Source organism: Anomaloglossus baeobatrachus (assembly GCF_048569485.1).
Source record: "Anomaloglossus baeobatrachus isolate aAnoBae1 chromosome 2 unlocalized genomic scaffold, aAnoBae1.hap1 SUPER_2_unloc_1, whole genome shotgun sequence".
Classification (NCBI taxonomy): Eukaryota; Metazoa; Chordata; class Amphibia; order Anura; family Aromobatidae; genus Anomaloglossus; species Anomaloglossus baeobatrachus.
In genome coordinates, this window is record NW_027441779.1 from 1977670 (window position 1) to 2004691 (window position 27022).

The window sequence follows — 27022 nt, forward strand, 5'->3', positions numbered from 1 at the left end:
CTATTGTGTCATAACTTCACACCAGTTTTCCTGTTCGTGGTAACTCTGCCAGACAAGTGATATCTGTGACTCTTCTACACAACGCTTCCAGCTCCCCTTCTCGGAAGGCATGATAATACCGGTGATACACAGAGCCCAGCACCAGATGGTTTTCCTCCTTGGCACTAGTGGGTTCATTATTTCTAGATTGATTGTTTGCTTTCAGGTGCCAAGGAACTAGAAGGTCCCGAGAATCGAATGCAGTCCTGTTTGTGTATAGGGAGCGCGGTGCCTGACTCCTGGTGAGTCTGATCACACTTGGCATTCTGCAGGATCGCCTCGTCAGAAGTGTTACCTTCCTTCAGGTACTTTGACTTGTTCTTCTCGTACTCCTGTTCCATCGCCCACACGTAAATAAGAGCTTTTCCTCCTGCTATTAGGAGACTGATTAATTCTTGTATCGCTGCCAGTCTTCTTTCCTGCAGGTAAAAAAAAAAAAAAATCCAACGATCCAAACGTGCACACTGAACACAAATATTCCAAAATTGTGACGACTGAGTTTTATAGAAGTGTTTTATCCCATAACATGAAAGTAAGTTAATAATATACATTATCTGTAATCTATGTATTTTCTGTTTTTCTTTTGTAGGGGATAAATAAGAAACCAAGCAAGAGCGGTACATGGGATGGGTCAGTTGCCATCTATACACAGTGGTTTTTCTGGAAGTCATGTAGACGTTGTTGGAATATTTTGGCCTTAGAGTCTTGGACTTCTTTTTCCCAAAGCTGAATCTGTTTATTCACATTGGTTTTAAACAGTTCCATGTAAATGAGTGACAAGGCTTTAGTCAATTTGTCTTGGGTAGACAAAACCTCTGTCTCTAGAGACTCAAGGCTTTTCTTGTTCATACCTATTAATAGCTCAATCAATCACCTAGAGCACACATTACAAACCTCTTCTCATCGACTCTGGAAAAAAGGTATCCCACACAGGGATTGAGGGAAGAATGTTGACACATAATAGTCTAAGGGTTAAACCTTTAGTGAGATTGCCTTCTAATGAGGCATTGTTCCACCATACATGCATTCTTTTCTTCTGCAGATGCTTCATGGTATTTTTCAAATAAAAAATATGCCGGCTTTCCAATTCTCTACTCTGCGTCAAATCTCCTTTTAAAAGAGAATCAGCATAAGATCTTAAATCTTGGTTTAAGATCCATGTTGGGCAAAATTACTGTGAAAAAAAAACAGAAAAAAAACAATAAATACCCAAAGTGCATGAAGGGCACTTCCTAGTAAACAATGACAAACAGCAAAAAAGCCCAAATAAAATATAAGAAAAAACATGCATTAAAATAATCTTAATAGAGTAAGGGACACAGAGAACCAACCCATCCAAGAAACCAATAAATAAGTAGATGATAACAATCATAGGTAAAGTTAAAGCCAGAGTCACACGAGTGACCCGTGCGAGTCTCACATCACATCACCCGGCACGGCCGCACACTTTCCTGACAAGATCGTGCAGCTGCATAGAAATAAATGCAGCTGAGATGCTCCTGTCCGGAGAGTGTGCGGCTGTGCCGGGTGATGCGATGCGAGTCACTCGCAAGTGTGGCTCTAGCTTAAGAGGTATGATAGTCCTTATAGTATGTATGAGAAGCGCAGTGCACGACTCCTGACGAGTCTGATCACACTTGGCATTCTGCAGGATCGCCTCATTAGAAGTCTTCCCTTCCTTCAGGGTCTTTGACTTGTTGTTCTTGTACTCTTGTTACATCTCCCACATGTAAAATAAGAACTTTTCCTCCTGCTTTCAAGAGACTGATAAATTCTTGTTTCGCTGCCAGTCTTCTTTCCTGCAAGTAAAGATAAAATAAACCCTAAAAAAAACAAAGAGAAATCATAATCACGCAGCTGTCAATATGTGTTAGACATACTGCGTTTCTATTAATAAATAATGCTCAGCAGAAATAAGTTTATAGATTTGTCAAAAAAATTGTAGTTTCTTGTAATCAGAAGCAACATTTTCTATGGGGTACTATACTACAAAAGCTCTCACAAATGTTGGCCATTGATTCCAAACAAGATTTGTTATTTTGCAAATCCCAAAAATTAATTTAACTAACAAATTAATTCAAGACCATGTTGCTAAAAATGAGGACACCCCAATGAAAGTCTTAAAAGCAAAGCTAAATTTTAGTCTGTAAAATTCTAATTAGCAAGGTTTCAACAACAGGTAAGTCTAATTAATCATTAACCCCTTAACGACCTTTGACGTACTGAGTACGTCATGGTGACATGGTGCTAAACGACCCATGACGTACTCAGTACGTCATGGCGAAATCGCGGTCCCGGAGCCCCGGGGAGTGAAATTTGTTTAATTAAACGGTAGATTTGGGAAGGAGGGGACCTCTGCCTGACCTCAGGAGGGGTGGTGCCTCCTCCCCGAACCTACAGAGGCTGTGATTGGCTGACGAACGCCGCTCAGCCAATTACAGCCACTGTAATGTTCCAGCCATTGAAAATGGCTGGAACATTGAAATCCAGCCCTGATCAGTGCTGCTGTAGCACTGGCCATTGGCTGGAGCTGGGTAATCGATGCTTCACCCGCCCCCAGCTCTGATTGGAGAGACCGGTCTTGTGACCGCTCTCTCCAATCAATGTGGATCTGTGGCCTGTGACCGTCCCTGGAAGCCGAGGAGAGCGGTAAGTTGCTGTCCCCGCCGCCCGCCCCTGTCCCCGATCGCCCCGCCGCTGCTCCCGATCCACCGCTGTCCCCGCCGCTGTCTCCGATCGCCCCGCCGCTGCTCCCGCTCCACCGCTGTCCCCGGCGCCATGCTCCCGCTCCACCACTGTCCCCGGCGCCATGCTCCCGCTCCACCGCTGTCCCCGCCGCTGCTCCCGATGCACCGCTGTCCCCGCCGCTGTCTCGCCCCGCCGCTGCACGCGCTCCACCGCTGTCCCCGCCGCTGCTCCCGATGCACCGCTGTCCCTGCCGCTGTCTCCGATCGCCCCGCCGCTGCTCCCGCTCCACCGCTGTCCCCGCCGCTGCTCCCAATGCACCGCTGTCCCCGCCGCTGTCTCCGATCGCCCCGCCGCTGCTCCCGATCCACCGCTGTCCCCGGCGGCATGCTCCCGATCCACCGCTGTCCCCGGCGCCATGCTCCCGATCCACCGCTGTCCCGGCGCCATGCTCCCGATCCACCGCTGTCCCCGGCGCCATGCTCCCGATCCACCGCTGTCCCCGCCGCTGCTCCCAATCCACCGCTGTCCCCGGCGCCATGCTCCCGCTCCACCGCTGTCCCCGCCGCCGCTCCCGATCCACCGCTGTCCCCGGCGCCATGCTCCCGATCCACCGCTGTCCCCGCCGCCGCTCCCGATCCGCCACTGTCCCCGCCGCCATGCTCGCCACTGTCCCCGCCACCGTCGCACCCACCTTTTCAGCCGCTGCTGCCCCCGAATCGGCCCCCACTGTTCCCGATCGGCGGCCGCCGCCTCCTTCATCGGCTGCCCCTTCTCCATCGCCACACCTCCTATCCCTCCATGTGCTGCAAGCCACCCTCCCCCCACGTGGGGGGAGGGTGGCTTGCAGCACATGTGGGGGGAGGGTGGCTGGCTTGCAGCACATGTGGGGGGAGGGTGGCTGGCTTGCAGCACATGTGGGGTGAGGGTGGCTGGCTTGCAGCACATGTGGGGGGAGGGTGGCTGGCTTGCAGCACATGTGCTACAAGCCACCCTCCCCCCACATGTGCTGCAAGCCACCCTCCCCCCACATGTGCTGCAAGCCACCCTCCCCCTACATGTGCTGCAAGCCACCCTCCCCCTACATGTGCTGCAAGCCACCCTCCCCCCACATGTGCTGCAAGCCACCCTCCCCCCACATGTGCTGCAAGCCACCCTCCCCCTACATGTGCTGCAAGCCACCCTCCCCCTACATGTGCTGCAAGCCACCCTCCCCCCGGGGCCCCTCCTCCTCCATGTGCCATCTCTCTCTCCCATCAGACTCTGCCCCCCTCCCCGATCTGCTGCCTGCTCTCTCCCATTTTCCATCTACTGCCCCCTCTCACCCTCCTCGATCTGTTGCCTCCTTCATCTGCTGCCTCTTCTGTCTGCTGTGATCCTGCTGCCTAGAGCCATCCTGTAAGGTAGGTATCCCCATCTCACCTCCCCCCCCATCCTCTGCCGCTCCTCCATCCGCTGCGCCATTTCCCATCCATCCGCTGCGCCATTTCCCATCATCAATCCGCTGCGCCCTTTCCCATCCTCTGCCGCTCCTCCACCCGCTGCACCCTTTCCCATCTTCCATCCGCTGTGCCCTTTCTCATCTGCCGCCCCGCCCTCTCGCATCGCATTATCCAGCGCAGTTGCTCGCTTCCAGACTGCAGTGGATGATGCGATGCGAGACTCGTGCATTGCTCTCACGTTTGGCACTGGTCTTAGTGGCAGGCGCTCATTTTTTTTTTTTTTTTTTTTTACTGATGTCTGTATTTTTTATTTCGCCAAGCTAATTTTTTTTGTATGGGGGGGGTCTAGTTTCCAAAATGGGATCACATGTGGGGGAGCTCCATTGTTTAGGCACCTCAGGGGGTCTCCAAATGAAACATGGCGTCTACTAATAATTCCAATCAATTTTACTGTGAAATGGCACTCCTTCTCTTCTGAGCCCCGCCGTACGCCCAAACAATTGATTTCCACCACATATGAGGTATCGTCGTACTCAGGAGAAATTGCACAATACATTTTATGGTGCATTTTTTCCTGATACCCTTGTGGAAAAAAAAGCTACCTGTTTGAAAAAACAATTTTGTGGTAAAAAAAAGAATAAAATATTTTCACGGCTGAACATTACAAACGTTTGTGAAGCCTCCAGGGGTTCAAAGTGCTCACTAAACAGCTAGATAAATTCCATGAGGGGTCTAGTTTCCAAAATGGGGTCAATTGTGGGGAGCTCCATTGTTTAGGCACTTCAGGGGGGTCTCCAAACGCAACATGGCGTCCGCTAATAATTCCAACCAATTTTGCTGTGAAATGGCGCTCCTTGCCTTCCGAGTCCTGCCGTGCGCCCAAACATTTGATTTCCACCACATATGGGGTATCTGCGTACTCAGGAGAAAATGCACAATACATTTTATGGTGCATTTTTTCCTGATACCCTTGTGATAAAAAAAGCTACCTGGTTGAAGCAACAGTTTTGTGGTAAAAAAATTTTTTTTTCTTTTCACGGCTCAACGTTATAAACTTCTGGTAAGCCCCCAGGGGTTCAAAGTGCACATCAAACATCTAGAAAAAATAATTGAGGGCTCTAGTTTCCAAAATGGGGTCACTTATGGGGGAGCTCCATTGTTTAGGCACCTCGGGGAGTCTTCAAACCGGACATGGCGTCCGCTAATGAGTGCAGCTAATTTTGCACTCAAAAATTCAAATGGCGCTCCTTGCCTTCCGAGTCCTGCTGTGTGCCCAAACATTTGATTACCACCACATATGGGGTATCTGCGTACTCAGGAGAAAATGCACAATACATTTTATGGTGCATTTTTTCCTGATACCCTTGTGATAAAAAAAGCTACCTGGTTGAAGCAACAGTTTTGTGGTAAAAAATTTTTTTTTCTTTTCACGGCTCAACGTTATAAACTTCTGTGAAGCCCCCAGGGGTTCAAAGTGCACATCAAACATCTAGAAAAAATATTTGAGGGCTCTAGTTTCCAAAATGGGGTCACTTATGGGGGAGCTCCATTGTTTAGGCACCTCGGGGAGTCTTCAAACCCGACATGGCGTCCGCTAATGAGTGCAGCTAATTTTGCACTCAAAAATTCAAATGGCGCTCCTTGCCTTCCGAGTCCTGCTGTGTGCCCAAACATTTGATTACCACCACATATGGGATATCTGCGTACTCAGGAGAAAATGCACGATACATTTTATGATGCAATTTTCCTGATACCCTTGTGAAAATACTAATTTTTATGGCTAAAGTAACATTTTTGTGTTAAAAAAGTAAAATTTTCATTTTTTCGTCTACATTGCTTTGGTTGCTGTGAAGCTCCTAAAGGGTTAATAAACTTCTTGGATGTGGTTTTGAGCAGAGTGAGGGGTGCAGATTTTAGAATTGGGTCACTTTTGGGTATTTTCTGTCGCCTAGGTTTCTCAAATCACTCCAAATGTGATGTGGTACCTAAAAAATTTTTTTTTGTAAATTTTGTTGGAAAAATGAGAAATTGGTGATGAACTTTGAACCCTTCTAACTTCCTAACGGAAATTTTTTTTTTTCAAAAATTGCGCTGGTGTAAAGAAGACATGTGGGAAATGTTATTTAGTAACTTTTTTGTGTGACATATCTCTCAGATTTATGGGCATAAAATTTCAAATTTTGAAAATTGCAAAATTTTCAAAATTTTCGCCAAATTTCCGAAATTTTCACAAATAAACGCAAAACATATCGGCCTAAATTTACCACTGACATGAAGTACAATATGTCACGAAAAAACAATCTCAGAATCGCCAGGATCCGTTGAAGTGTTCCAGAGTTATAACCTGTCAAAGTGACACTGGTCAAAATTGCAAAAAATGGCCGGGTCTTTAAGGTGAAAACAGGCTGGGGGCTGAAGGGGTTAAACAGGTAACCAATGGACAGTTGACTGTAAAAAGTGAATTGCATAACAAAAAAACCCTTCCCATTTAATGCTGTCACCAATGGCACCACATAGAAGAGAAATGTCACAAGATCTGATAAGTAAAATAATTTCTTTACACAAGAACTGTGAAGGCTACGAGATGATCAGCAAAGCTTTACTTAAAATTCAGACTACTAGAGTAAGGCGGGCTTTGCACGTTGCGACATCGCAAGCCGATGCTGCGATGTCGCACGCGATAGTCCCCGCCCCCGTCGCAGGTACGATATTGTGTGATAGCTGGCGTAGCAAACATGATCGCTACGCCAGCTTCACATGCACTCACTTGCCCTGCGACCGTCGCTCTGGCCGGCGACCCGCCTCCTTCCTAAGGAGGGCGGGTCGTGCGGCGTCATAGCGACGTCACACGGCAGGCGGCCAATAGCGGCGGAGGGGCGGAGATGAGCAGGATGTAAACATCCTGCCCACCTCCTTCCTTCCGCATATTCTACGGAAGGCGCGGTGACGCCGGTAGGAGATGTTCCTCGCTCCTGCGACTTCACACACAGCAATGTGTGCTGCCGCAGGAGCGAGGAACAACATCAGACCGTCGCGTCAGCGTAATTATGGATTACGCCGACGCTGCACCGATGATACGATTACGACGATTTTCCGCTCGTAAATCGTATCATCTAGGCTTTCCACACTACGATGTCGCATGCGATGCCGGATGTGCGTCACTTTCAATTTGACCCCACCGACCTCGCACCTGCGATGTCGTAGTGTGCAAAGCCTGCCTAAGAGTTGAACAAAATGTAACAAAGACAGAACTGTAACCATCTCAGAAATCTGTGCAGGCCGAGCACTTAAGTTAGCACCTAAACAGGTTCATCTTCTAATGAGAAGGGCTGAAGAAAAGAGACATGCAAGTCCACTGCAGTTAGCTAAAGAAGTAGAAAGCTAAACAGGGGGGAGTGTTTCCCATGACACAATACAGCATACACTGCAGAGGAATGGCATGCATGGATGTCTTCCATGAATTAAGCCTTTTCTAAACAACCATGCACAAAAAAAGCCTACAATTTGCCAGAGCCAATACTGAAAAAATATGGAGACTGCTGGGACTCTATACTAAAGAAATGATGAGACCTCAAGATAAAGGTTTTAGCAGCTGATGGCTTGAAAACTTTATGGTGTTGCAAAGGTGAGGCGTACAAAGAAAAATGCCTGATGATAGCAGTGTCCTTACGTGGGGCTCAATGAGCGCTGCTGGTATCGGGGAGATACATTTCATTGATGATAACATGAATACATAGATGTATTGCACTATATCGAAAGAGAAGGCTCTGCCATCACTCCGTACCTTTGGGAAACTTGCACTTTTCCAACATCACAATGCTTCAAAACACACTCGTCTTAGGCCACAGTTGTATTTATCAAGAAGAACAGGATGAATTTGATCAGTGGCCAAGAATGTTACCTGATCTGACTCCAACCAAACACCTATGGGAAATTTTGAAGAGACAAGTTGTCTTCACTCTCCAGCCAGCCAGCCAGCATCAAGGCTCTAAAAGAGGTCATTCTTGAAGAATGGAAAAAGATAGAAGCTGCGATATGTTGTTGACTTGTTCATGCCTAGAAGACTTGGTGCTGTCCTTAAAAATCATGGAGATCATAAAAAAACTAGATGAGGTAGTTTTTGATGTGGGCTTTATTCATTTTTCCATCAATTGATTTGTGTAAAACTGAATATTTTGTAAAGAAAGGTATATAATTAAATTTAATTTCTGTTATGGGTTATAAAAATGTTCTATGAAACTCAGTCTTGTCAAAATATTAGAAATGTTTCATGTGGTCAGTGTGATATTGATTAAAATCTTACTTTTCATAGAGGTGTACTCGTTTATGCTGAGCAGTGTATATATAAATGCAGGCAGATATGCTGTGTATAACTTGGGTAATTTGGGTCTTTCCTACCTCCTCCATCAGTTCTATATAAGTGAATGTATGGAGCTGGAAAGTTGTGCTGTGAGATTTGAGAAATCAGCTGCTGCTCCTTCCCCCTCTAACAGCATGAGACTGGTTTCACACAACTGATTTTCATGGACCATGTATGAACTACAATGTCTGAGTTGGCCTCAGGTCTCTTGAATTAAATTCTGGCTGGCAACAGGGGCTAGCAAATTTTTGCCTGGGGGCAACCACAAAGCAGTGGCCCTCAAGATGTGGCATCCCATTTTTAGCCTTATCATCTCTGGCCGCTGTGGGATAGTGTGTAGCTGACGCCTGCAGTGTCTCCTCCCATCCACTAGAGGGGTCTCTGGGCAGGCTGGGCAAAATACTCTGTGTGGTCCGGTACAGGACAGTGTGTGGTGAGCTGCTCTCAGCCCATTTATTGAGAGACTGTCTGCTGAGCATGTGAGAGGTGTTAGTGTTACATCGGGAAAGAGCAGGCATTTGCTGCCATATTGAGAACTGAATTCCAGAAGATATTCTTAGGTGTTTCTGGCACAAAACCCCTTTTCTGAATCCACTCCTGTGGTGACTCTTTCCGTATGGTTCTTGGCCACAAAGATACAGATACTCCATTGACATCTACCAATACCCCACTTTCAGCATGGTATTCCTGTAACAGACGAGTGGAACCGTAAGTTCTGAGCTCAGGTCCTGCATGGACATTCTCCGTGGGAAGTGTGCACATGTCCGTTGGTTTTTGGCACAAACTAGTTTAGATAGGATGCAGCCATTTAGATAGGAACTGAACTTTTTCACACGTAAAACTGCAGTTACTGTTAAAGTTTGGCACTCAGGTAACCTGTTGCTGTGTGTGGGGTACAGAGGAAGGGAAGGTTAGCATTGTAGTTAAGTTTATAAGTCATTGTGCTGGTCCATTGACAGGTCCACCTATACACCCAGTGATCTTCACCGCACACAGAGTAGAAATTGCGCCTTTGCACTATGGAGAGTGCCTGTTAGATAAATTTATCCAGATATCTCTGTATATATTGGAGAGTGTCGCTGAGGCAGCACATTGGTCCCAGGCCTTCCTGGCCGAGTGTATGTTACATTTTATTTGTGATAATCTCTGGAAGTTATTTTGTTTTACTTATTTCAATTTAATTTGATCATAAAAACCTAGTTCCTTGACATTGTCTGGTCTCGTTCCTGATCTGCGACCCACTGTATTTTGACAGGAACCTCTCCGGTTCACAGCTGAATTAAAGCAGCAGAGGTAAGAGTCTTTAAAAATATCTGCAGATATAGAATCAGTCTGCAAGTAATTAGCGTTTTAAGACTGGTTAGCCAGCCTACTTGAAAAATATTGGCGACAGAGAAAATGAAGTTTTATTCCCACTGCCGCAACTCGCTTTTTGTCATACCGTCACCACTCACTACAAAGAGAGCATGCTGTATTAACGTCCCGGCACTTTGATTGTAATGTTATCCAAGGAGAACAACCTCAGACTGGCAACACAGAATGACTAACATGGCAACCCATCAGCAACCCGCAACTGTGTCACAGCTGATGGGAGCTGTTGAGTGCAGGCCTCCGCCATCACACTAAATACCACTGTCAGTGAATGACAAGGGCATTTAACTACTTAAAACAGCAGCAATCAAAGCGAGCTTCGTTTCCATCCACTTCTTGTTTATGTTTGCGCGCTGTGGACAAATGAACATCAAGATCTCTGTAGACGGACTTGTAACCTTGATATTGTTGCTATTTTTCAACAATTTTGGTTCTCAAGTCTTCAGACAGTTCTCCTCTTTCTGTTCTCCAGGCTTAATGTGGCACAAAGAGACACACAATGCAAAGATTGAATCAATTTCTCCCCTTTTTATCTGGTTTCAGGTATGATTTTCATATTGCCCACACCTATTACATGCTTGATACAAAGTTGTTTATCTACAATTTTGGAACAGTGCCAACAAATTTGTCTGGTCATTTTTGGCTTTTTGGGTGAAAATATGTCTAATTTACCTTTTTTCCCCCACTATTTTTTTGTGTTCTAATACACTCAAAGGAAATAAATGTATAACAAACGTGTATAAGAACATGTGTAATTGCAATAATTTTCTAGAACAAATACCGTATTTTTCGCTTTATAAGACGCACCTGATTATAAGACGCACCCCCAAATTTGGTGAAGGAAAAGAGATTTTTTTTTTTTAATGTTACATGGGGTCCATCTTATAATGCCAGTGTCCCTCTAACAAATCATATAGGGTATATGTCCCTCATAGCCCCCCATCCTAAAATTAGCCCCCTTAATCTGGATATGGCCCCCTTATATTGAATATAGCCCCCTTGTGATGGCACACGTTCCCCTGTGCTGCCTATGGCCTCCTATGGATTGCATACATTGCCCTGTGCTGCCTATGGCCCCCTATGGATTGCATACATTCGCCTGTGCTACCTATGGTCCCCTATGGATTGCACACGTTCCCGTGTTAGATATCGCCCCCATTCTGCTGCCCATGGCCCCTATAGATCGCACAAGTCCCCCTGTGTTAGATATCGCCCCCATGCTGCTGCCAATGGCCCCTATAGATCGCACAAGTCCCCCTGTGTTAGATATCGCCCCCATGCTGCTGCCCTTGGCTCCTATATAGATCGCACAAGTCACCCTGTGTTAGATATCGCCCCCATAGTGCTGTCCATGGTCCCTATAGATCGCACAAGTCCCCCTGTGTTAGATATCGCCCCCATGGTGCTGCCCTTGGCCCCTATATAGATCGCACAAATCCCCCTGTGTTAGATATCGCCCCCATAGTGCTGCCCATGGCCCCTATAGATCGCACAAGTCCCCCTGTGTTAGATATGGCCCCCATGGTGCTTCCCTTGGCCCCTATATAGATCGCACAAGTCCCCCAGTGTTAGATATCTCCCCCATAGTGCTGCCCATGGCCCCTATATAGATCGCACAAGTCCCCCAGTGTTAGATATCGCCCCCATAGTGCTGCACATGGCCCCTATAGATCGCACAAGTCCCCCTGTGATAGATATCGCCCCCAGGCTGCTGCCCATAGTAAAATAAAACACTCTTTGCTTACCTCCTGCAGCGCTGATCTCCCTCCTGTCTCCCTCCGTGCTTTTCTTCCTTACTTCCTGGTTCTCAGTGCGGTCATGTGATCAGCACAGGAGACTGAGATCTCTGTGTGCCTGATCACAGTGGAAGCAGGGACACGGGGAGAAACGCTGGAGGGGGTAAGTAAAGCTTTTTTATTTTAGAATGAGCAGCAGCCTGGGGGCCAAATCTAACAGGGGGGGGCATGTGCCATCACAGGGGGGCGCAGGGACAAATAATATGCACCGCTCCCCCAGCCCGTCACTGCGGTGTGATTTCAGCACCACTGGAGATGGACAGTGGCTGTGCATATTATATGAGCGGAAGCAGGAGATCAAACGCTGCCGCCGCAGCGTTCACCTGCCCCCAGCACAGCGCCCCCACCTCCCCTGGACCCTGCAGTGTACATATATATACCCCCCCCCCGTATATTCGGCTTATAAGACGCACCCCCTACTTTCCCCCAAAATTTGGGGGAACAAAAGTGCGTCTTATAAAGCGAAAAATACGGTACTTCGTTTTCTGAAACAATTTCAACATTGCCAACACTTTCGGCCATCACGGTACATATATTCATATTTTTAGACATGCACAAAAATACGTAATGAGACATATAGATATATACAAACATACGTAGATATACACAATCATATATGCGCACCGCACAGCACAGCACATAGACAGTACTGTAGTGTCTGGCAATAGAAGATCACAGCATTTGGCTGTGCAAAATGCTCCCTGACTTTCTATTTCTCCTGCTGTTAGTTTTCAGTGTACTAGGTAGCTCCTCAGCTGGGTTTTCATCCTTTTCCCTTTAAGACCCTTTAGAGCTAATCATCTGTATTTTCTCTTGGATTAAAATATTCTCATTTTCCCTCGACTTGCACTGGTGATATTATTCAGTTCTGTCAAGCTCTGGATTCAAGTAGGTGGCTTGCATTCCTCAGTGGTATTGTTTCTGAAACTTTGCGTACTTCTACATGAGTCATCTGAGAATAAGTGAATAAGTAGTTCATGCACTATTTCCCCTGTGTCTCCTCCTTGTGTCGTCTATAGCTGTTTAGCGGAGTTGATGAAGAGCTCATCCCAGCCGTTCCCTATTTAGGACCCAGCACTAGGGATACCTAGGGTCAGGTATCTGGCTTGGCGCATAGGTGTGGAACCTATCTAGGGTGGTGAGGGACCCCAGGGACTAGCGGTAGGTTTGATCAGGAGTCACCATCTCCCTCTTTCTTAGAAACAGGGTTTCGATTCCCTTTCGCTGTTTGCTTGATGACACATACTAGGGTTATTTTTATATGGAGAAGCAAATAAATCACTCATCTTGTCCTGGCTTGTTCTCCAATTAAGCTTCTCTCTGGCAGCAGGGTGGCAGTGCAGGGCGCGCTGCATTACGTCACATTAGCAGATCTGGCAGCGCACAGGACTGTGTCTACTATCAGTTATGCCATACCTCCCAACCGTCCCGGATACAGCGGGACTCTCACGCTTTTGAGCCTTTGATCCCGAGTCCCGCCCATCAGGCCGTGTGTCCCGTGGCTCCGCCCACCCACTGTAGCCCCGCCTCGCTGTTTCTCCCTTGTATTCATTACAGTGTCGAGCGCGCACCTTGAAACTCCTGTGACTGCCGCTGAGGTATGAATCACCCCCTGCAGCAGAGCCGACCCCCCCCCCCTGCAGCAGAGCCGACCCCCCCAACCCCCCTGCAGCAGAGCCGACATCCCCAGCTCCGGAGCCTGCGCTTCTCTGCAGCTGTTCTCTCTGACTCCCCGTGTGTGGCTTCTCACTGCTGCAGACACACGGGGAATCAGGAAGCTGAGGAGAAGACCGTGCAATCAGCACTTATCTCTCCTGCAGATAGCACTGGCCAGTAATAACCTATGCAGCAGAGTGACATCTGGAGACTTCTATTAGCTTACCGATCAGTGGTCATCTGCCTGTGGAGCTGCTGGGTCCTAGCTGCCCAACAGCTTCAGCTCTGCTTTATCCTGGCTCCCCTACCAGTTAAAGGGAAACTGTCAGCAGAAATTTCACAATAAAAGTAAAAGATTCGCCCTCTGCAGCTCCTGGGCTGCATTCTAGAAAGGTTCCTGTTGTTATTGTGCCCCCTTTGAAACCTAAAAAAATACTTTATAAAGTCTTACCTTTTTGTATGCAAATGCGCTTTTATGGTCATGGGGGCGGGCTGTCTGGCGTCCGTTATTCCCCCTCCTGCCGCTTTACGCAGTCCCCCATTGCTCATTTACATACACAAGAACGCCTTCCTCATGTAACTGTCCTCCCGAACTTTTGCGCATGCCCAGTGCCACTCTCGCGGGACTGAACACTGTGCAAAGTGTGAACGCTTTTGAGGTGATTGCGCAGGCGCGAGATTATGGGCGGCGCTGTGATTGTCATCAGCAGTGTCATCCAAGTACCCGCCCATAATCTCGTGCCCGCGCTTCTCCCTCTGACAGCACCGCTATGCGCAAGCGCTGGCCATATGAACCATGTTACCTATTACCGCGGGCACGAGATTATGGGCGGATACTTGGATGACGCTGCTGATGACAATCACGGCGCTGCCCATAATCTCGCGCCTGCGCAATCACCTCAAAAGCGTTCACACTTTGCACAGTGCTCACTCCCGCGAGAGTGGCACTGGGCATGCACGAGACTTCGGGAGGACAGTTACATGAGGAGGGCGTCTTTGTGTATGTAAATGAGCAATGGGGGACGGCGTACAGCGGCAGGAGGGGGAATAACGGACGCCAAACAGACCACCGCCGTGACCATAAAAACACTTTTGCATACAAAAACGTAAGACTTCATAAAGTATTTTTGTAGGTCTCAAAGGGGGCACAATAGAAACAGGAACCTTTCCAGAATGCAGCCCAGGAGCTGCAGAAGGGGAATATTTTATTTTTATTGCGAAATTTCTGCTGACAGGTTCCCTTTAAAGTGAACCTGTCAGGTGCAATATGCACTCAGAGCCAGGAGCAGTCCTGGGTACATATTGCTATTCCCTGCCTAACTGTCCCTGTATACACTAGCATAGATAAAGGCATCTATAGAAAAAGTATTTTTAAAGATCTTATATCTTATGCTAATGAGCGCGGGGACTAGTCACAAGGGCGTTACTTCACTTGGCTAGTCGGCTCACATAGCGTGTTAGAGCTCACACAGGGGCGTAATAACATGCTAACATGCTATGTGAGCCGACTAGCCAAGTGAAGTAACGCCCTTGTGACTAGTCCCCGCGCTCATTAGCATGAGATATAAGATCTTTAGGAATACTTTTTCTAATGATCTCTTTATCTATGCTAGCATATACAGGGACAGTTAGGAAGGGAATAGCAATATACACCCAGAATTGCTCCTGGCTCTGAGTGCATATTGCATCTGACAGGTTCACTTTAAAGGGAACCTGTCACCAGATTTGGGGCCTATAAGCTGCGACCACCACCAGTGGGATCTTATATACACATTCTAACATGCTGTATACATACCTCCCAACCGTCCCGGATACAGCGGGACTGTACCGGATTTCAGCGGGTGTCACGATCGTGAGGCTTTTGTCCCGTGGCTCCGCCCACCCGCTCTCTCCCTGTCTGACTTTCTCCCCCTCCTAATGCACATGAGCAGAGCCAAGCGCTGCTTCACTGCTCTGGCTCTTTGGTGCCGCTGTTATGGGTGGGCGGCAGCAGCATTTTCCTGGCTGCCGGCGCTTTAAATCGGTACCTGCAGCTCAGTGTGCACTCACTGCTCTCAGCTGGGCTGCTTGTCTACTGAAGTGCATCTGTGGGCGGAGCTACCGAGCAACATGCTGAGCTCTGTCCACAGATGAAGAGACTGGAGGAAGAGGAGCTGCAGCACCAAGGAACGCTGTATGTGACCCCCCCCCCCACCTACCCAGAGCTGTATGCCCCAACCCCCTCCTCACCAGAGCTATATGCCTCCAGTCACCCCCCTCACCACATCTGTATGGCCCCCTCACCAAATTTGTATGCCCCCCCACCAGATCTATATGCCCCCCAGCACCCCCCAGCTCTGTATGCCTCCAGCCCCTCTCCCACCAGATATGTATCCCCCAACCCCCCCTCACCAGATCTGTATGCCCCAGCAGCCCTCTCCTCACCAGAGCTATATGCCTCCAGCCACCCCCCCTCACCAGATCTGTGTGCCCCCCAGCCCCCACACCAGATTTGTATGCCCCCATCCCCCACATCGGAGCTGTATGTGCCCCCAGAGCTGTATAAGCCCCAACACCAGAGCTATATGCCCCTTAGTAATATCTATGCTACCAGTAATTTGTATGCCCCCCAGTAAAGTGCATTTCCCCCAGTAATGTGTATACCCCTTAGTAACGTGTATGCCCCTCAGTGAAAAACACAGACATTCTTCACTGACGTGTTAAACACGCATATGTCCCTTCATACTCCGTGATTCACGGCACACAGTGGTTGTCCATGTGCAATCCATGATACGTGATCCGTACTCCGTGATTTCACATGGACATATACTCACCTGTCCCCGCTCCTGCTCTCCGTGGTGCTGAAGAGTTCCGCGATTCAGCATCCAGCCACCGCTCTCTCACCTCTGCAGCTACTTCCGGGCTGTCTCTGGCTGCATAAATGAATACGCATGCCATAATGTGCCGGTCAGGAAGAAGCAGAGAGCAGCTGCTGAATTCAGCATCGCTGGAGAAGGTGAGTTGAAAAAGCTTTTTATTTTAAATGTCCATGTTTTTCTGGTACGTGTTTCATGGATCACACCGTAGTGTGGTCTGTGGGACATCAGTGATGCCAGAAAAACAACTGGACATGTTTCTGTGCGGCAATCACGGATACGCATGTACGCCACACGGAGACACGGTCAGTCACTGATGTGTGTGCAGACCCATTGATTATGATGGGTCTGCATAGGTCAGTGATTCTGGTACGTATAAAAACTAGCACATACATACCAGAATCACTGACATCTGAAACAGGCCTAATATGTATGCCCCTCAAGTACTGTCTATGCCCCCAGCCCCTCCTCTGCTGTGTATACTGTAGCCCCCAGCCCCTCCTGTGCTGTATATACTGTAGCCCCCAGCCCCTGCTGTGCTGTATATACTGTAGCCCCCAGCCCCTCCTGTGCTGTATATACTGTAGCCCCCAGCCCCTCCTGTGCTGTATATACTGTAGCCCCCAGCCCCTCCTGTGCTGTATATACTGTAGCCCCCAGCCCCTCCTGTGATGTGTATATACTGTAGCCCCCAGCCCCTCCTGTGCTGTATATACTGTGATATATATATATATATATATATATATATATGTAGTGTATGTATCACAGGGGAGGATGGGGGTTTTATATATTAGTATATAAAACCCCCATCCTCCCTTGTGATACATACACAGCGGTGTCAGTGTGCACTGTGCGTGGCTAGGTCTGTTAAAGTGTTGCCAAGTGATCACATGCCGAGGAGGAGCTGGACAGAGACAAGCGGGGTAGGTGAGTGCGGCTGCTGCCGGCTTCCCCATATTATTACCTCCAATGTGTGTATATGTATGATGTATATATCCATGTATGTCAGTGTAGATGACTGTGTATAGATTTGTCTGTTTATATGTATTTTAGGGAATTTGTCTTCAAATATGTACCGTATATGTGCGTATGCCTGTACCCACGATCAGGACTCACTGTGTCCTGGAGGCAGCGGGTCCTGACCTGCGGGGCTGCACGTCTCCTCCGCAGGAGAACGCAGGAGACCGCAGCTGCCTGTGCCCATGATCAGGACTCGCTGTGTCCTGGAGGCAGCGGGTCCTGACCTGCGGGGCTGCACGTCTCCTCCGCAGGAGACCACAGCTGCCTGTGCCCATGATCAGGACTCGCTGTGTCCTGGAGGCAGCGGGTTCTGACCTGCGGGGCTGCACGTCTCCTCCGCAGGAGACCACAGCTGCCTGTGCCCATGATCAGGACTCGCTGTGTCCTGGAGGCAGCGGGTCCTGACCTGCGGGGCTGCACGTCTCCTCCGCAGGAGACCACAGCTGCCTGTGCCCATGATCAGGACTCGCTGTGTCCTGGAGGCAGTGGGTTCTGACCTGTGGGGCTGCACGTCTCCTCCGCAGGAGACCACAGCTGCCTGTGCCCATGATCAGGACTCGCTGTGTCCTGGAGGCAGTGGGTCCTGACCTGTGGGGCTGCACGTCTCCTCCGCAGGAGACCACAGCTGTTTGTGCCCACAATCAGGGTTCAGTGCACTTCGGTCTCCTGCTGTGTTCTCCCTACGGAGGACGCATGCAACTGCAGCAAACAATTGATATGCTGCAGTCTGGAAAGCCGCTCCGCAGGTCAGTGTTTGCTGCAGAAAAAACAAGCACAGTGGGCACGGGATTTCTAGAAACCCTCCACTGTGCTTGTACTGTACAACGCAGGGTTTTAGACACAGCAAAAACACGCTACATCCAAAATGCTGCAAATACTGATCGTGAGCATGCAGCCTTAAACAATGTGATCAGCAGTGCTGAAAAGGATTGGATGTGGGCGTGACAGATTGCAAAATGGGTGTGGTTAGGGGGCGTGGCCCAAAATTGCCGCGGTACGCGCGCCGCATACTTTGTCCCTCTTTCTCATCTTTAAATGTTGGGAGGTATGGTTATGCGGTCAGGCTGGCACATAATTAAACTGAAAGGCAGAGTGCCAGCCTAGCTGAAGAATAAGCAGGCAATCTTGTGGCCCAGCACAGCTCTGGGGGAGCGGCCCAAAGCCATATGCCTTTTGGCCTCCCTGGCCCAGCCAATCTCTGCAAGGGAGTCAGCTATGTCTACGAGGTTGTCAGAAACCCGCGACCAGTCCGCACATGTGGGGAAAACAGTCAGAAACAGACTGTACAGAAGTTTCTTGCTTGGCATTTATCCCTGGTCATATTGCTCGTTCATTAAAGGGTTGGCCACTGACTTTCTCTACAATGTCATGCTTCCACCATACCTCTGAAGCAAAGTGGTGGATCACAGCTATGGAGATGCAGGTGTCAAAGGAGCCACTTCTGAAAGGAACAGACAAGGCGTCACACATGCAGGCCTTAAATTTCCTTTCTCAACAAATGTCCACAAGGTTCTTACTGCAGTCACAGCCGATCTGAGGAGAGAAAATTATAGATATCCAAGAGAGTCACATCAAAGCGGAGACTTTCTTTTTCATACCTACCGTATTAATAGTTCAATCAATCACCTAGAGCACATAGTACAAACCTACTCTCATCGGGTCCAAAAAAAAGTCATCTTCAACAGGGAATGAGGGAAAAATCTTGACACGTAATCCTCCAGGGATTAAACCTTCAGATTCTAATGAGGCTTTGTTCCACCATACACGCATTCTTTTCTGCAGTAGTTGCTTCATGGTATTTTTAAAATAAAAAGATATGTCCGCTATCCAATTCTCTATTCTATGTCAGATCTCCTTTAAAATTCGTAGCATAAGATAGTCAAGACTAGGCTTTAATATCCATGTTGGCTGAAATTACTGTGAAAAACACAGAAAAAGACATATAAATGGCCAAAGTGTATGAAGGGCACTTTGTAGTAAACAATAAACCCAATAGCAAAATTAGATGCAAAAAAGCCCAAAGAAAATATTATAAACTTTATGTTTAATTAATCACACAAAACACATAATAAAATAGTATAGAAAGCGTAAGGGATACAAAGATTCAAACCATCCAAGAAACCAATAAATAAGTAGATAATAACAGTCATAGATAAAGCTTAAATAGTGTATAAGGGGCATGGTAGTCCTGTTGGTGTGTATGGGGAGCACAACTGTCACGGTCGTCTCCTGGCTGTTTTGAGATTAGTGACAGCCTTAGGACTAGAGCCTCCCATTTCCATCTTGACTCCTCATTTAAACAAAGTTTCCTTTCCTTTGGTATCTCATGAGTTAATTTCAGGTTTTGTGGCTAGCAGCTCTGAGCAGGGCAGGGGAGGTCAGCTGTTGCTGCTCTGGGTCCACGCCCATTTAGGTTAAATACTGGATCCTTCCCAGCAGACCTTGCTGCTGTTAGAATCATTTATACTTTGGCCAGCCTGGTGGAAGGAACTGCTGAGGTTTTGTCCTGTGCCTAGCCACCTGCTACTTTAGAGTCTGTCTTCTACGGTGAAGTTTGGGGTTGTGTATCCTTCTGTTTATTCCCCCATCTGTTTTTCCTTTCTCTCTGTGCTTATTAGTTTAGTGGCGAGTCTAGTCTACTCAACGGCCTACTCACTAGGCAGTGTGAGTTTAGGGCCAGTTGAGGGACCCAGGTATCCTGCTCACCGACAGGTTGAAAGAACTTGTATAGGGATGCTAGGGAGCTTAGGAGTCAGCTTGAGGTGAGTGCAGAAAATGCCCCCTCACCTCTCTCCCTAGCAGCAGGGACCTTCATTGTATCGTGACCCCGGTGTTTCCCCCTTTTTGTGGTGTTTTTGGTCAGACGCCCGTTGGTATGATCGTGTGTCACGCATTACATAACGACATCTCCAACTCCATGTGTGACAGCAGTGCTCGACTCCTCATATGCATGATTCAATAAATAGTTTAAAGTGAGGAAATCACCACTGCATGCTTCTGCTTAAATGCCCGACTTTCATGATAAAATATTACTGTACCATGAATTTTTTAAATATTACATAAATTTCACCTAAAAGCCAAATATCCCTAACTGGGATATATATTACTCTCTAAAGTCACTATCAGTCTAAGTTCACACGAATGTATAAAAGAGTGTCTGATTTTCATACAGTAAAAACCCAGATGATTTGCTATCTTCATTGCATCCATTTTACATAGATCACCATTTTCTTAACATTTATATGACTAAATACAGGTTCTTATGTATCCGCAATGATTGAATGCTACACAATTAATCCACATGGAATCTGATATTTTTTGTGCTCCCATAGACTTGAATGAGCAATTCTCATCCGACACAAGAAAGAGACTAGGGGATGCTACAATTTTTTGGCCTCTTTGAAAACAAAATGGTCATTTGAACAGTCCAACTAAGAAACATTGGGCCCAGTCCTGTCCATGTGAGTTCAGTTTTTTCCAGAGACAGCACTCAGATTGAATACGTTGCGTGTGAATTTAGCGTCATGCTGTAGTTTTGCGCCAGTGCATCAAACTCTCTGGTTTATCAGATGCCTTATTAGAAAACTTCAATTTATTCGGTTTCTTTAAAAAAAAAGACAAAAATACAACAAAGTGAATCAATGCCCTCCACTGCCATACTGAAACATCCCAATTATTTATTACAGGGAGCAATACTGAAATGAACATCCCTGGGATCGGGGACAGGAAGCCGTCAAGAATATTTACAAGAGAAAAGCCAGAAAATGATCGCAGCGTTTAACCAAACGGTCATGTGGAAAATGTACTGATTATGTGGAACAAGAAGGGAGAGAAAAGTGACCTTGAGAGTGATCCGAGCACACGGAGAGGTGATAATGAATTGTCAGCTAATTGAAGGGAACAACGCGCATTACTCTGTCATTTGCATATAAATAGCATCAGATACATCTCGCCTCAGACTTGCTTTCTGTCCTCGCCTCTGACCACATAAAAATATCGCAAAAATGACAAAGAGGGAAGACGGTTGAGTTATGTTTCTCAATTACAGTTTACGGGAGCCGTTAATTACAGGTTACAGCTCATTTCAGATCCTCAGTCTTATTTATTTAGAGAGGATTAAATCGGTAGCGGAGGGATAAGGAAATGTAGGCCGAACAAAACAGGTGAAATAAATCTGCCAGAGCCCGAAGGACAAATATCAGGGTTCATATAAGAGAGAAAGACTGCGGTACCTGAAGCCCTTCACTAACATTACATGCTGTTATTACCAGTGGGAATGTTTGATGGAAAAACTCCATAGACCTCATCTTGTTACAACCATTTCTCATCATAGTTTATTTTTAATTGCACCTCATTGAGGCAATCAAATATTTGGCACATAATAAGGTAAGCTTTATTAAGTTCATGTGGGTGTTATAATAGTTTTCACTGTGGGCATGTACTCCTCTCTGAGGTGGACCAATCATAGCAAGTCAGCAACATAGAAGTGTAAAAAGACCTGTCTAAAGTGTAATGAGGTCATCAGTCGGAGTTTGCAGTCTAAATAAGCACTGAAGATATAATACACTGCACAGAAGTGTGGAACATTAATATTTCCACACTTCTGTGCTGTGTAATATATCATCAGTGTTTATTTAGGCTGCAGATTCCAGCTGCGAGGACTAGTGATGAACAACTGTAATCGTTACTATTCGCTACTAACACAGATAGTACGGTATTCGGGGTACTCGTTATACAAGAGTTTTTATGCACTCGCCTTGCGATATTTGTATGTCCCGCCCAGCAGGTTTGGCTCCTGATTTGAAGTCACTAAACATGCTGAGCTTCTTAACCAATTACAGTAATGCTGCAGCCATCTTGATTGTGGTATTACTGTTATCGGCTGGCCGTGCAGCGTCATAGGGTATATAAAAGCCTTTCTGCGGAGAGAGAGAGATTCTCCAGTCTTCTTTCAGCCTTTTCCTCAAGCTCCCAGACCTCTTTGTTGGTTCCAACAGAAAATTACTCGCATTTCCCATTGACTTGCATTGTACTTGCTATTTGTAACAAATACGCGAGTATTACAAAGTACTTGTTACGAGTGTAGCGATTACCAATATTTCAGTACTCGCTCATTTCTAGCAAGGACCTTTGCATTCTGGCCATATAACCCTGATGACATCATTACAAGTCCTTCCGCACTTCTATGTTGCTGGCTGCTCATGATTAGTCCAGTTCAATGTGAAAAATTTGATTAAAAATCCTCTTTAAGGGACTTTTTATAACTAGCTCTTGAGTGCGTGTAAGTCGTGTACAGGGTGAGCTCCCCAGTATACAGCAAAACCATGCATCAGGAAAGCGACTCCAAGTAGATGAACTGATAAAGGATTGTTTTACTTTAGAAAACCACACCGCACCCTTTCAGTCCAGTCCTGCAACGTCATAATTGTGCCATTAAATTTTGGCAGACGTTGCCACAGTGCCACGGATGTCCCCTGCTGAGCTAATACCGGGGGCATCGGTGGACTTGGCACCTGGGGCAGGACTACTGGTGCCTCTGGTGTTCCGGTCCATGGCAGTTGCTGTATCCTGCTGACTACGCTAAAATGTAAGGCTATGTGCACACGCTGCGCTTTTTTGACGCTGTGTTTTTGGCCGCTAAAAACGCACAAAAATGCACCCGCGGCAAAAAAACACGGCAAAAAATGCATACGTTTTTACCGTGATTTGGTGCGTTTTTTTCTGCGTTTTTGATCTCTGCGTTTTTCTGCATTTTTCCAATGCATTGCATGGGGGAAAACGCAGAAAAACAAAGAAAGAATTGACATGTCCATATTTTTTTTTAAGCTCAAAAAACGCAGCTTAAAAAAAAAGTTGTGTGCGGACTGCAAAAATGAAAACTCATAGACTTTGCTGGGGAAGAATAGTCATGCAGTTTTGAGGCCAAAAACGCACCCGAAAAACGCACTGTGTGAACTTACCCTAAGTTGTGTACAGGGTGGGATCCCCAGTATACAGCAAAACCTCGCACCAGGAAAGTGACTCCAGGCAGTTGAATTGATAAAGGATAGCTTTACTTTACGAAAACAGAAAAGCATCCATAAAACAGAACAATATAAATATAATGCCTAAGGCCGACACCCCTGTGCTAAGCCACCCGTAACGGCGACTTATGTTGCCTTCTCACCAACCTTTGCCTAACCTAGGGACTGTCTGAAGAGTCGCCTAATACCTAGTAATCCCTCTGGGAAGCTGGAATAATTGTGTGTGTGTATGAACACGCCCTACCAGTGGTACGGAACAAGAATTCACAACGTATCCATCGAAACATAAACAAATCCCATAACCGCATGAATACCCTTAATTGCTGAACCCTCACAGAGAAGGCAGATGGTAAAAGTGGGAAGGCAAACCACACAGCTCAGAAACACAGTCCTGGAAATCTTATAGAGCAACAGTCAAGGCAAACATGTAGTGCTGTCCCTTTAAGAGTTTAAATGTAACTGATACCTGACACAGCAGAGTCGGTAAGTCTTACAGTGTGTATATAGTCGGACTAACTAGAACAGATATGTGTTTTGGTACCAAAACATAAAGTGCACGCGGTTCTGGGCCCAGCCTACCGCACCCAGGTACTATGGTGTCCAGCTGCCATAATAAGAGACTTGGAGATCCTCTCACGGTGACCAGTATAGCAAGCAGCTGAAGAATGGTGATCTCCAACACAAGATGCTGCTCACACGCGTCACGGTCCTCCTTGCTAAACTCTAACACGATTCTTCTCCCAATTCACTTAAATGTTTCTGTGGTGGCTCCTTTCAATTACGCACACCACTCGCTTTCCCTGAAACTCACACACAGCACCTCCTCAGCTCTCGAAGCCCAGTGGAGACGTCCGTTGAAATGTTGCTATAGTAACCAAACAGTCAAATGCAGATGCAAAACAGCGGCTTCTGGTGGCTGGTTAGTAACAATGCATACAGTGTACAGTAAATAAGCATTTTGCAGCAGTTCACAGTGGATAAAGGTCATAATACACCCTCAACCTCTCACATGTGCATGAAGGATAACACTACAGTCATGGCCAAAAGTTTTGAGAATAACACCAAAATTATATTTTCACATGATCTGTTGCCCTCTAGTTTTTAATTGTGTTTGTCTGATGTTTACATCACATACAGAAATATAATTGCAATCATATTATGAGTACCAAAAGGTTATATTGACAGTTAGAATGAGTTAATGCAGCAAGTCAATATTTGCAGTGTTGACCCTTCTTCTTCAGGACCTCTGCAATTCTCCCTGGCATGCTCTCAATCAACTTCAGGATCAAATCCCGACTGATAGCTGTCCATTCTTGCATAAGCAATGCTTGCATTTTGCCAGAATTTGTTGGTTTTTGTTTGTCCACCCGCCTCTTGATGATTGGTCACAAGTTCTCAATGGGATTAAGATCTGGTGAGTTTCCAGGCCATGGACCCAAAATCTCTATGTTTTGTTCCATAAGCCATTTAGTGATCCCCTTTGCTTTATGGCAAGGTGCTCCATCATGCTGGAAAAGGCATTGTTGGGCGCCAAACTGCTCTTGGACAGTTGGGAGAAGTTGCTCTTGGAGGACATTCTGGTACCATTCTTTATTCATGGCTGTGTTTTTAGGCAAGACTGTGAGTGAGCCGATTCCCTTGGCTGAGAAGCAACCCCACACATGAATCGTTTCAGGATGCTTAACAGTTGACATGAGACAAGACTGGTGGTAGCGCTCACCTCTTCTTCTCCTAATAAGCTGTTTTCCAGATGTCCCAAACAATCGAAAAGGGGGTTCATCTGAGAAAATGACTTTACCCCAGTCCTCAGCAGTCCACTCCTTGTACCTTTTGCAAAAGATCAGTCGGTCCCTGATGTTTTTTCTGGAGAGAAGTAGCTTCTTTGCTGCCCTTCTTGAAACCAGACCTTGCTCAAGCAGTCTCCGCCTCACAGTGCGTGCAGAAGCACTCACACCAGCCTGCTGCCATTGCTGAGCTAGCTCGGCACTGCTGGTAGTCCAATCCCGCAGCTGAAACAGTTTCAAGATACGGTCCTGGCGTTTGCTGGTCCTTCTTGGGCGCCCTGGAGCCTTTTTGGCAACAATGGAAGCTCTCTCCTTGAAGTTCTTGATGATGCGATAGATTGTTGACTGAGGTGCAATCTTTGTAGCTGCGATACTCTTCCCTGTTAGGCCATTTTTGTGCAGAGCAATGATGGCTGCACGTGTTCCTTTAGAGATAACCATGGTTAACTGAAGAGAAACAATGATACCAAGCACCAGCCTCCTTTTAAAATGTCCAGTGGTGTCATTCTTACTTAATCATGACTGATTGATCGCCAGCCCTGTCCTCATCAACACCCACACCTGTGTTAATAGAACAATCACTAAAACAATGTTAGCTGCTCCTTTTAAGGCAGGAATGCAATGATGTTGAAATGTGTTTTGGGGGTTAAAGTTCATTTTCTTAGCCAATATTGACTTTGCAAGTAATTGCTGTTAAGCTGAACACTCTTTATGACATTCTGGAGTATATGCAAATTTCCATTAGAAAAACTTAGGCAGTAGACTTTGTAAAAATTAATATTTTGTAGCATTCTCAAAACTTTTGGCCATGACTGTATTTCGATAATTTTAAATTGTATCCTGAATTTTCACCAAGAATTCACCAATCCTAAATTGTCTCAAGATTTTAGTTGTTTTTGAGCAATATGGGTAAACACTAGCTGCTATGTGTCCCATACACAACACAGAGATATGAGGGATTCCTGCCTCCCAACTCTATTTAGCACATGTCCAGAAGCAGCAGCATCAACGTGGAAGATATATAGCCAAATTGAGCAGTGTAGCAATGATTCCAACCCTGAAGATACATTATGAAAAAGCAGCAAAACTTTTTATGTGTCTCACACTTAATATTCTCTCCTTACGTTCATCTCACTTCTTTCTCCATAGACATCAACAAACTCATAAGGAAGTCCACCCACTTGGATCAAGGAGAATATCTTGCGCTGCTGAAGTGGCCAGCGATAGCTTCATAGATTCTCTGAACATATTCCTTCTCCAGAGACTCAGTGTCACATCTCTACCAAAGCCCGCCTCTGCAACTTCTGCTTTGATCACCAGGCGGCACCGTGTTCCCGCTGTGGAAAGTGCTGGTGCCAGTGGATCTGGTGGGTGCAGGCTCCACTCCTCCACTAAGCTGGGTTTCCCTGGGACCAGCAGTATCACTGGCTGAATGTAGGTAGCGTGTGTCTTCCAGCTGAAGTTACCACCATTCAGCCGCAGCCAATGGGACACCACACCCTTTTAATTTCCCCTCTTGTCTACTGGTCTCTGCCAGAGATAATTCTGTATTTCTGGTTCCCATGTTGTTTTGTGATTACAGTATTTTGACTTCTGCATGTTTCCTGACTAACCTCCTGCCTACTGTTTTTGTACCTCGCTGCCCCATCCAAATTTGAACTCTGCTTCGTTTTCTGATTACGTCCTTGTCTGCCTGATTCTGTCCCTGTTTTGCATTTCCTAGTTTGACCCTGCCTGACTACTACTCTCATCGGACTGCAGCCTGCCACAGGTAGCGATCTCCGAGGCCCTGTGTAATTTCAAATCCTTGTATAGGGGTTAAAGGGTTTCAGCATTCTCAGGGTCCTGCCTGCTTTGTGAGCGGCTTTCCTCTAGCCTGTCCGTTACAGCCAGTCTGAATTAAGTCTGTGGTTCCTTGCAGGCGTTACACTCAGGCTCTAAGTCACTGACTCGTGGAGGTTTCTCCTCTAAGCTTTGCTGGCTATCACACA

At 46.7% G+C, this 27022-nt stretch overlaps 1 pseudogene; it reads right to left on the bottom strand.

Annotated features, from left to right (window-relative positions):
• LOC142258688 (tRNA (carboxymethyluridine(34)-5-O)-methyltransferase alkbh8-like) lies at nt 1-26595 on the bottom strand (annotated as a pseudogene).
• Nucleotides 26596-27022: the final 427 nt, after the last annotated feature.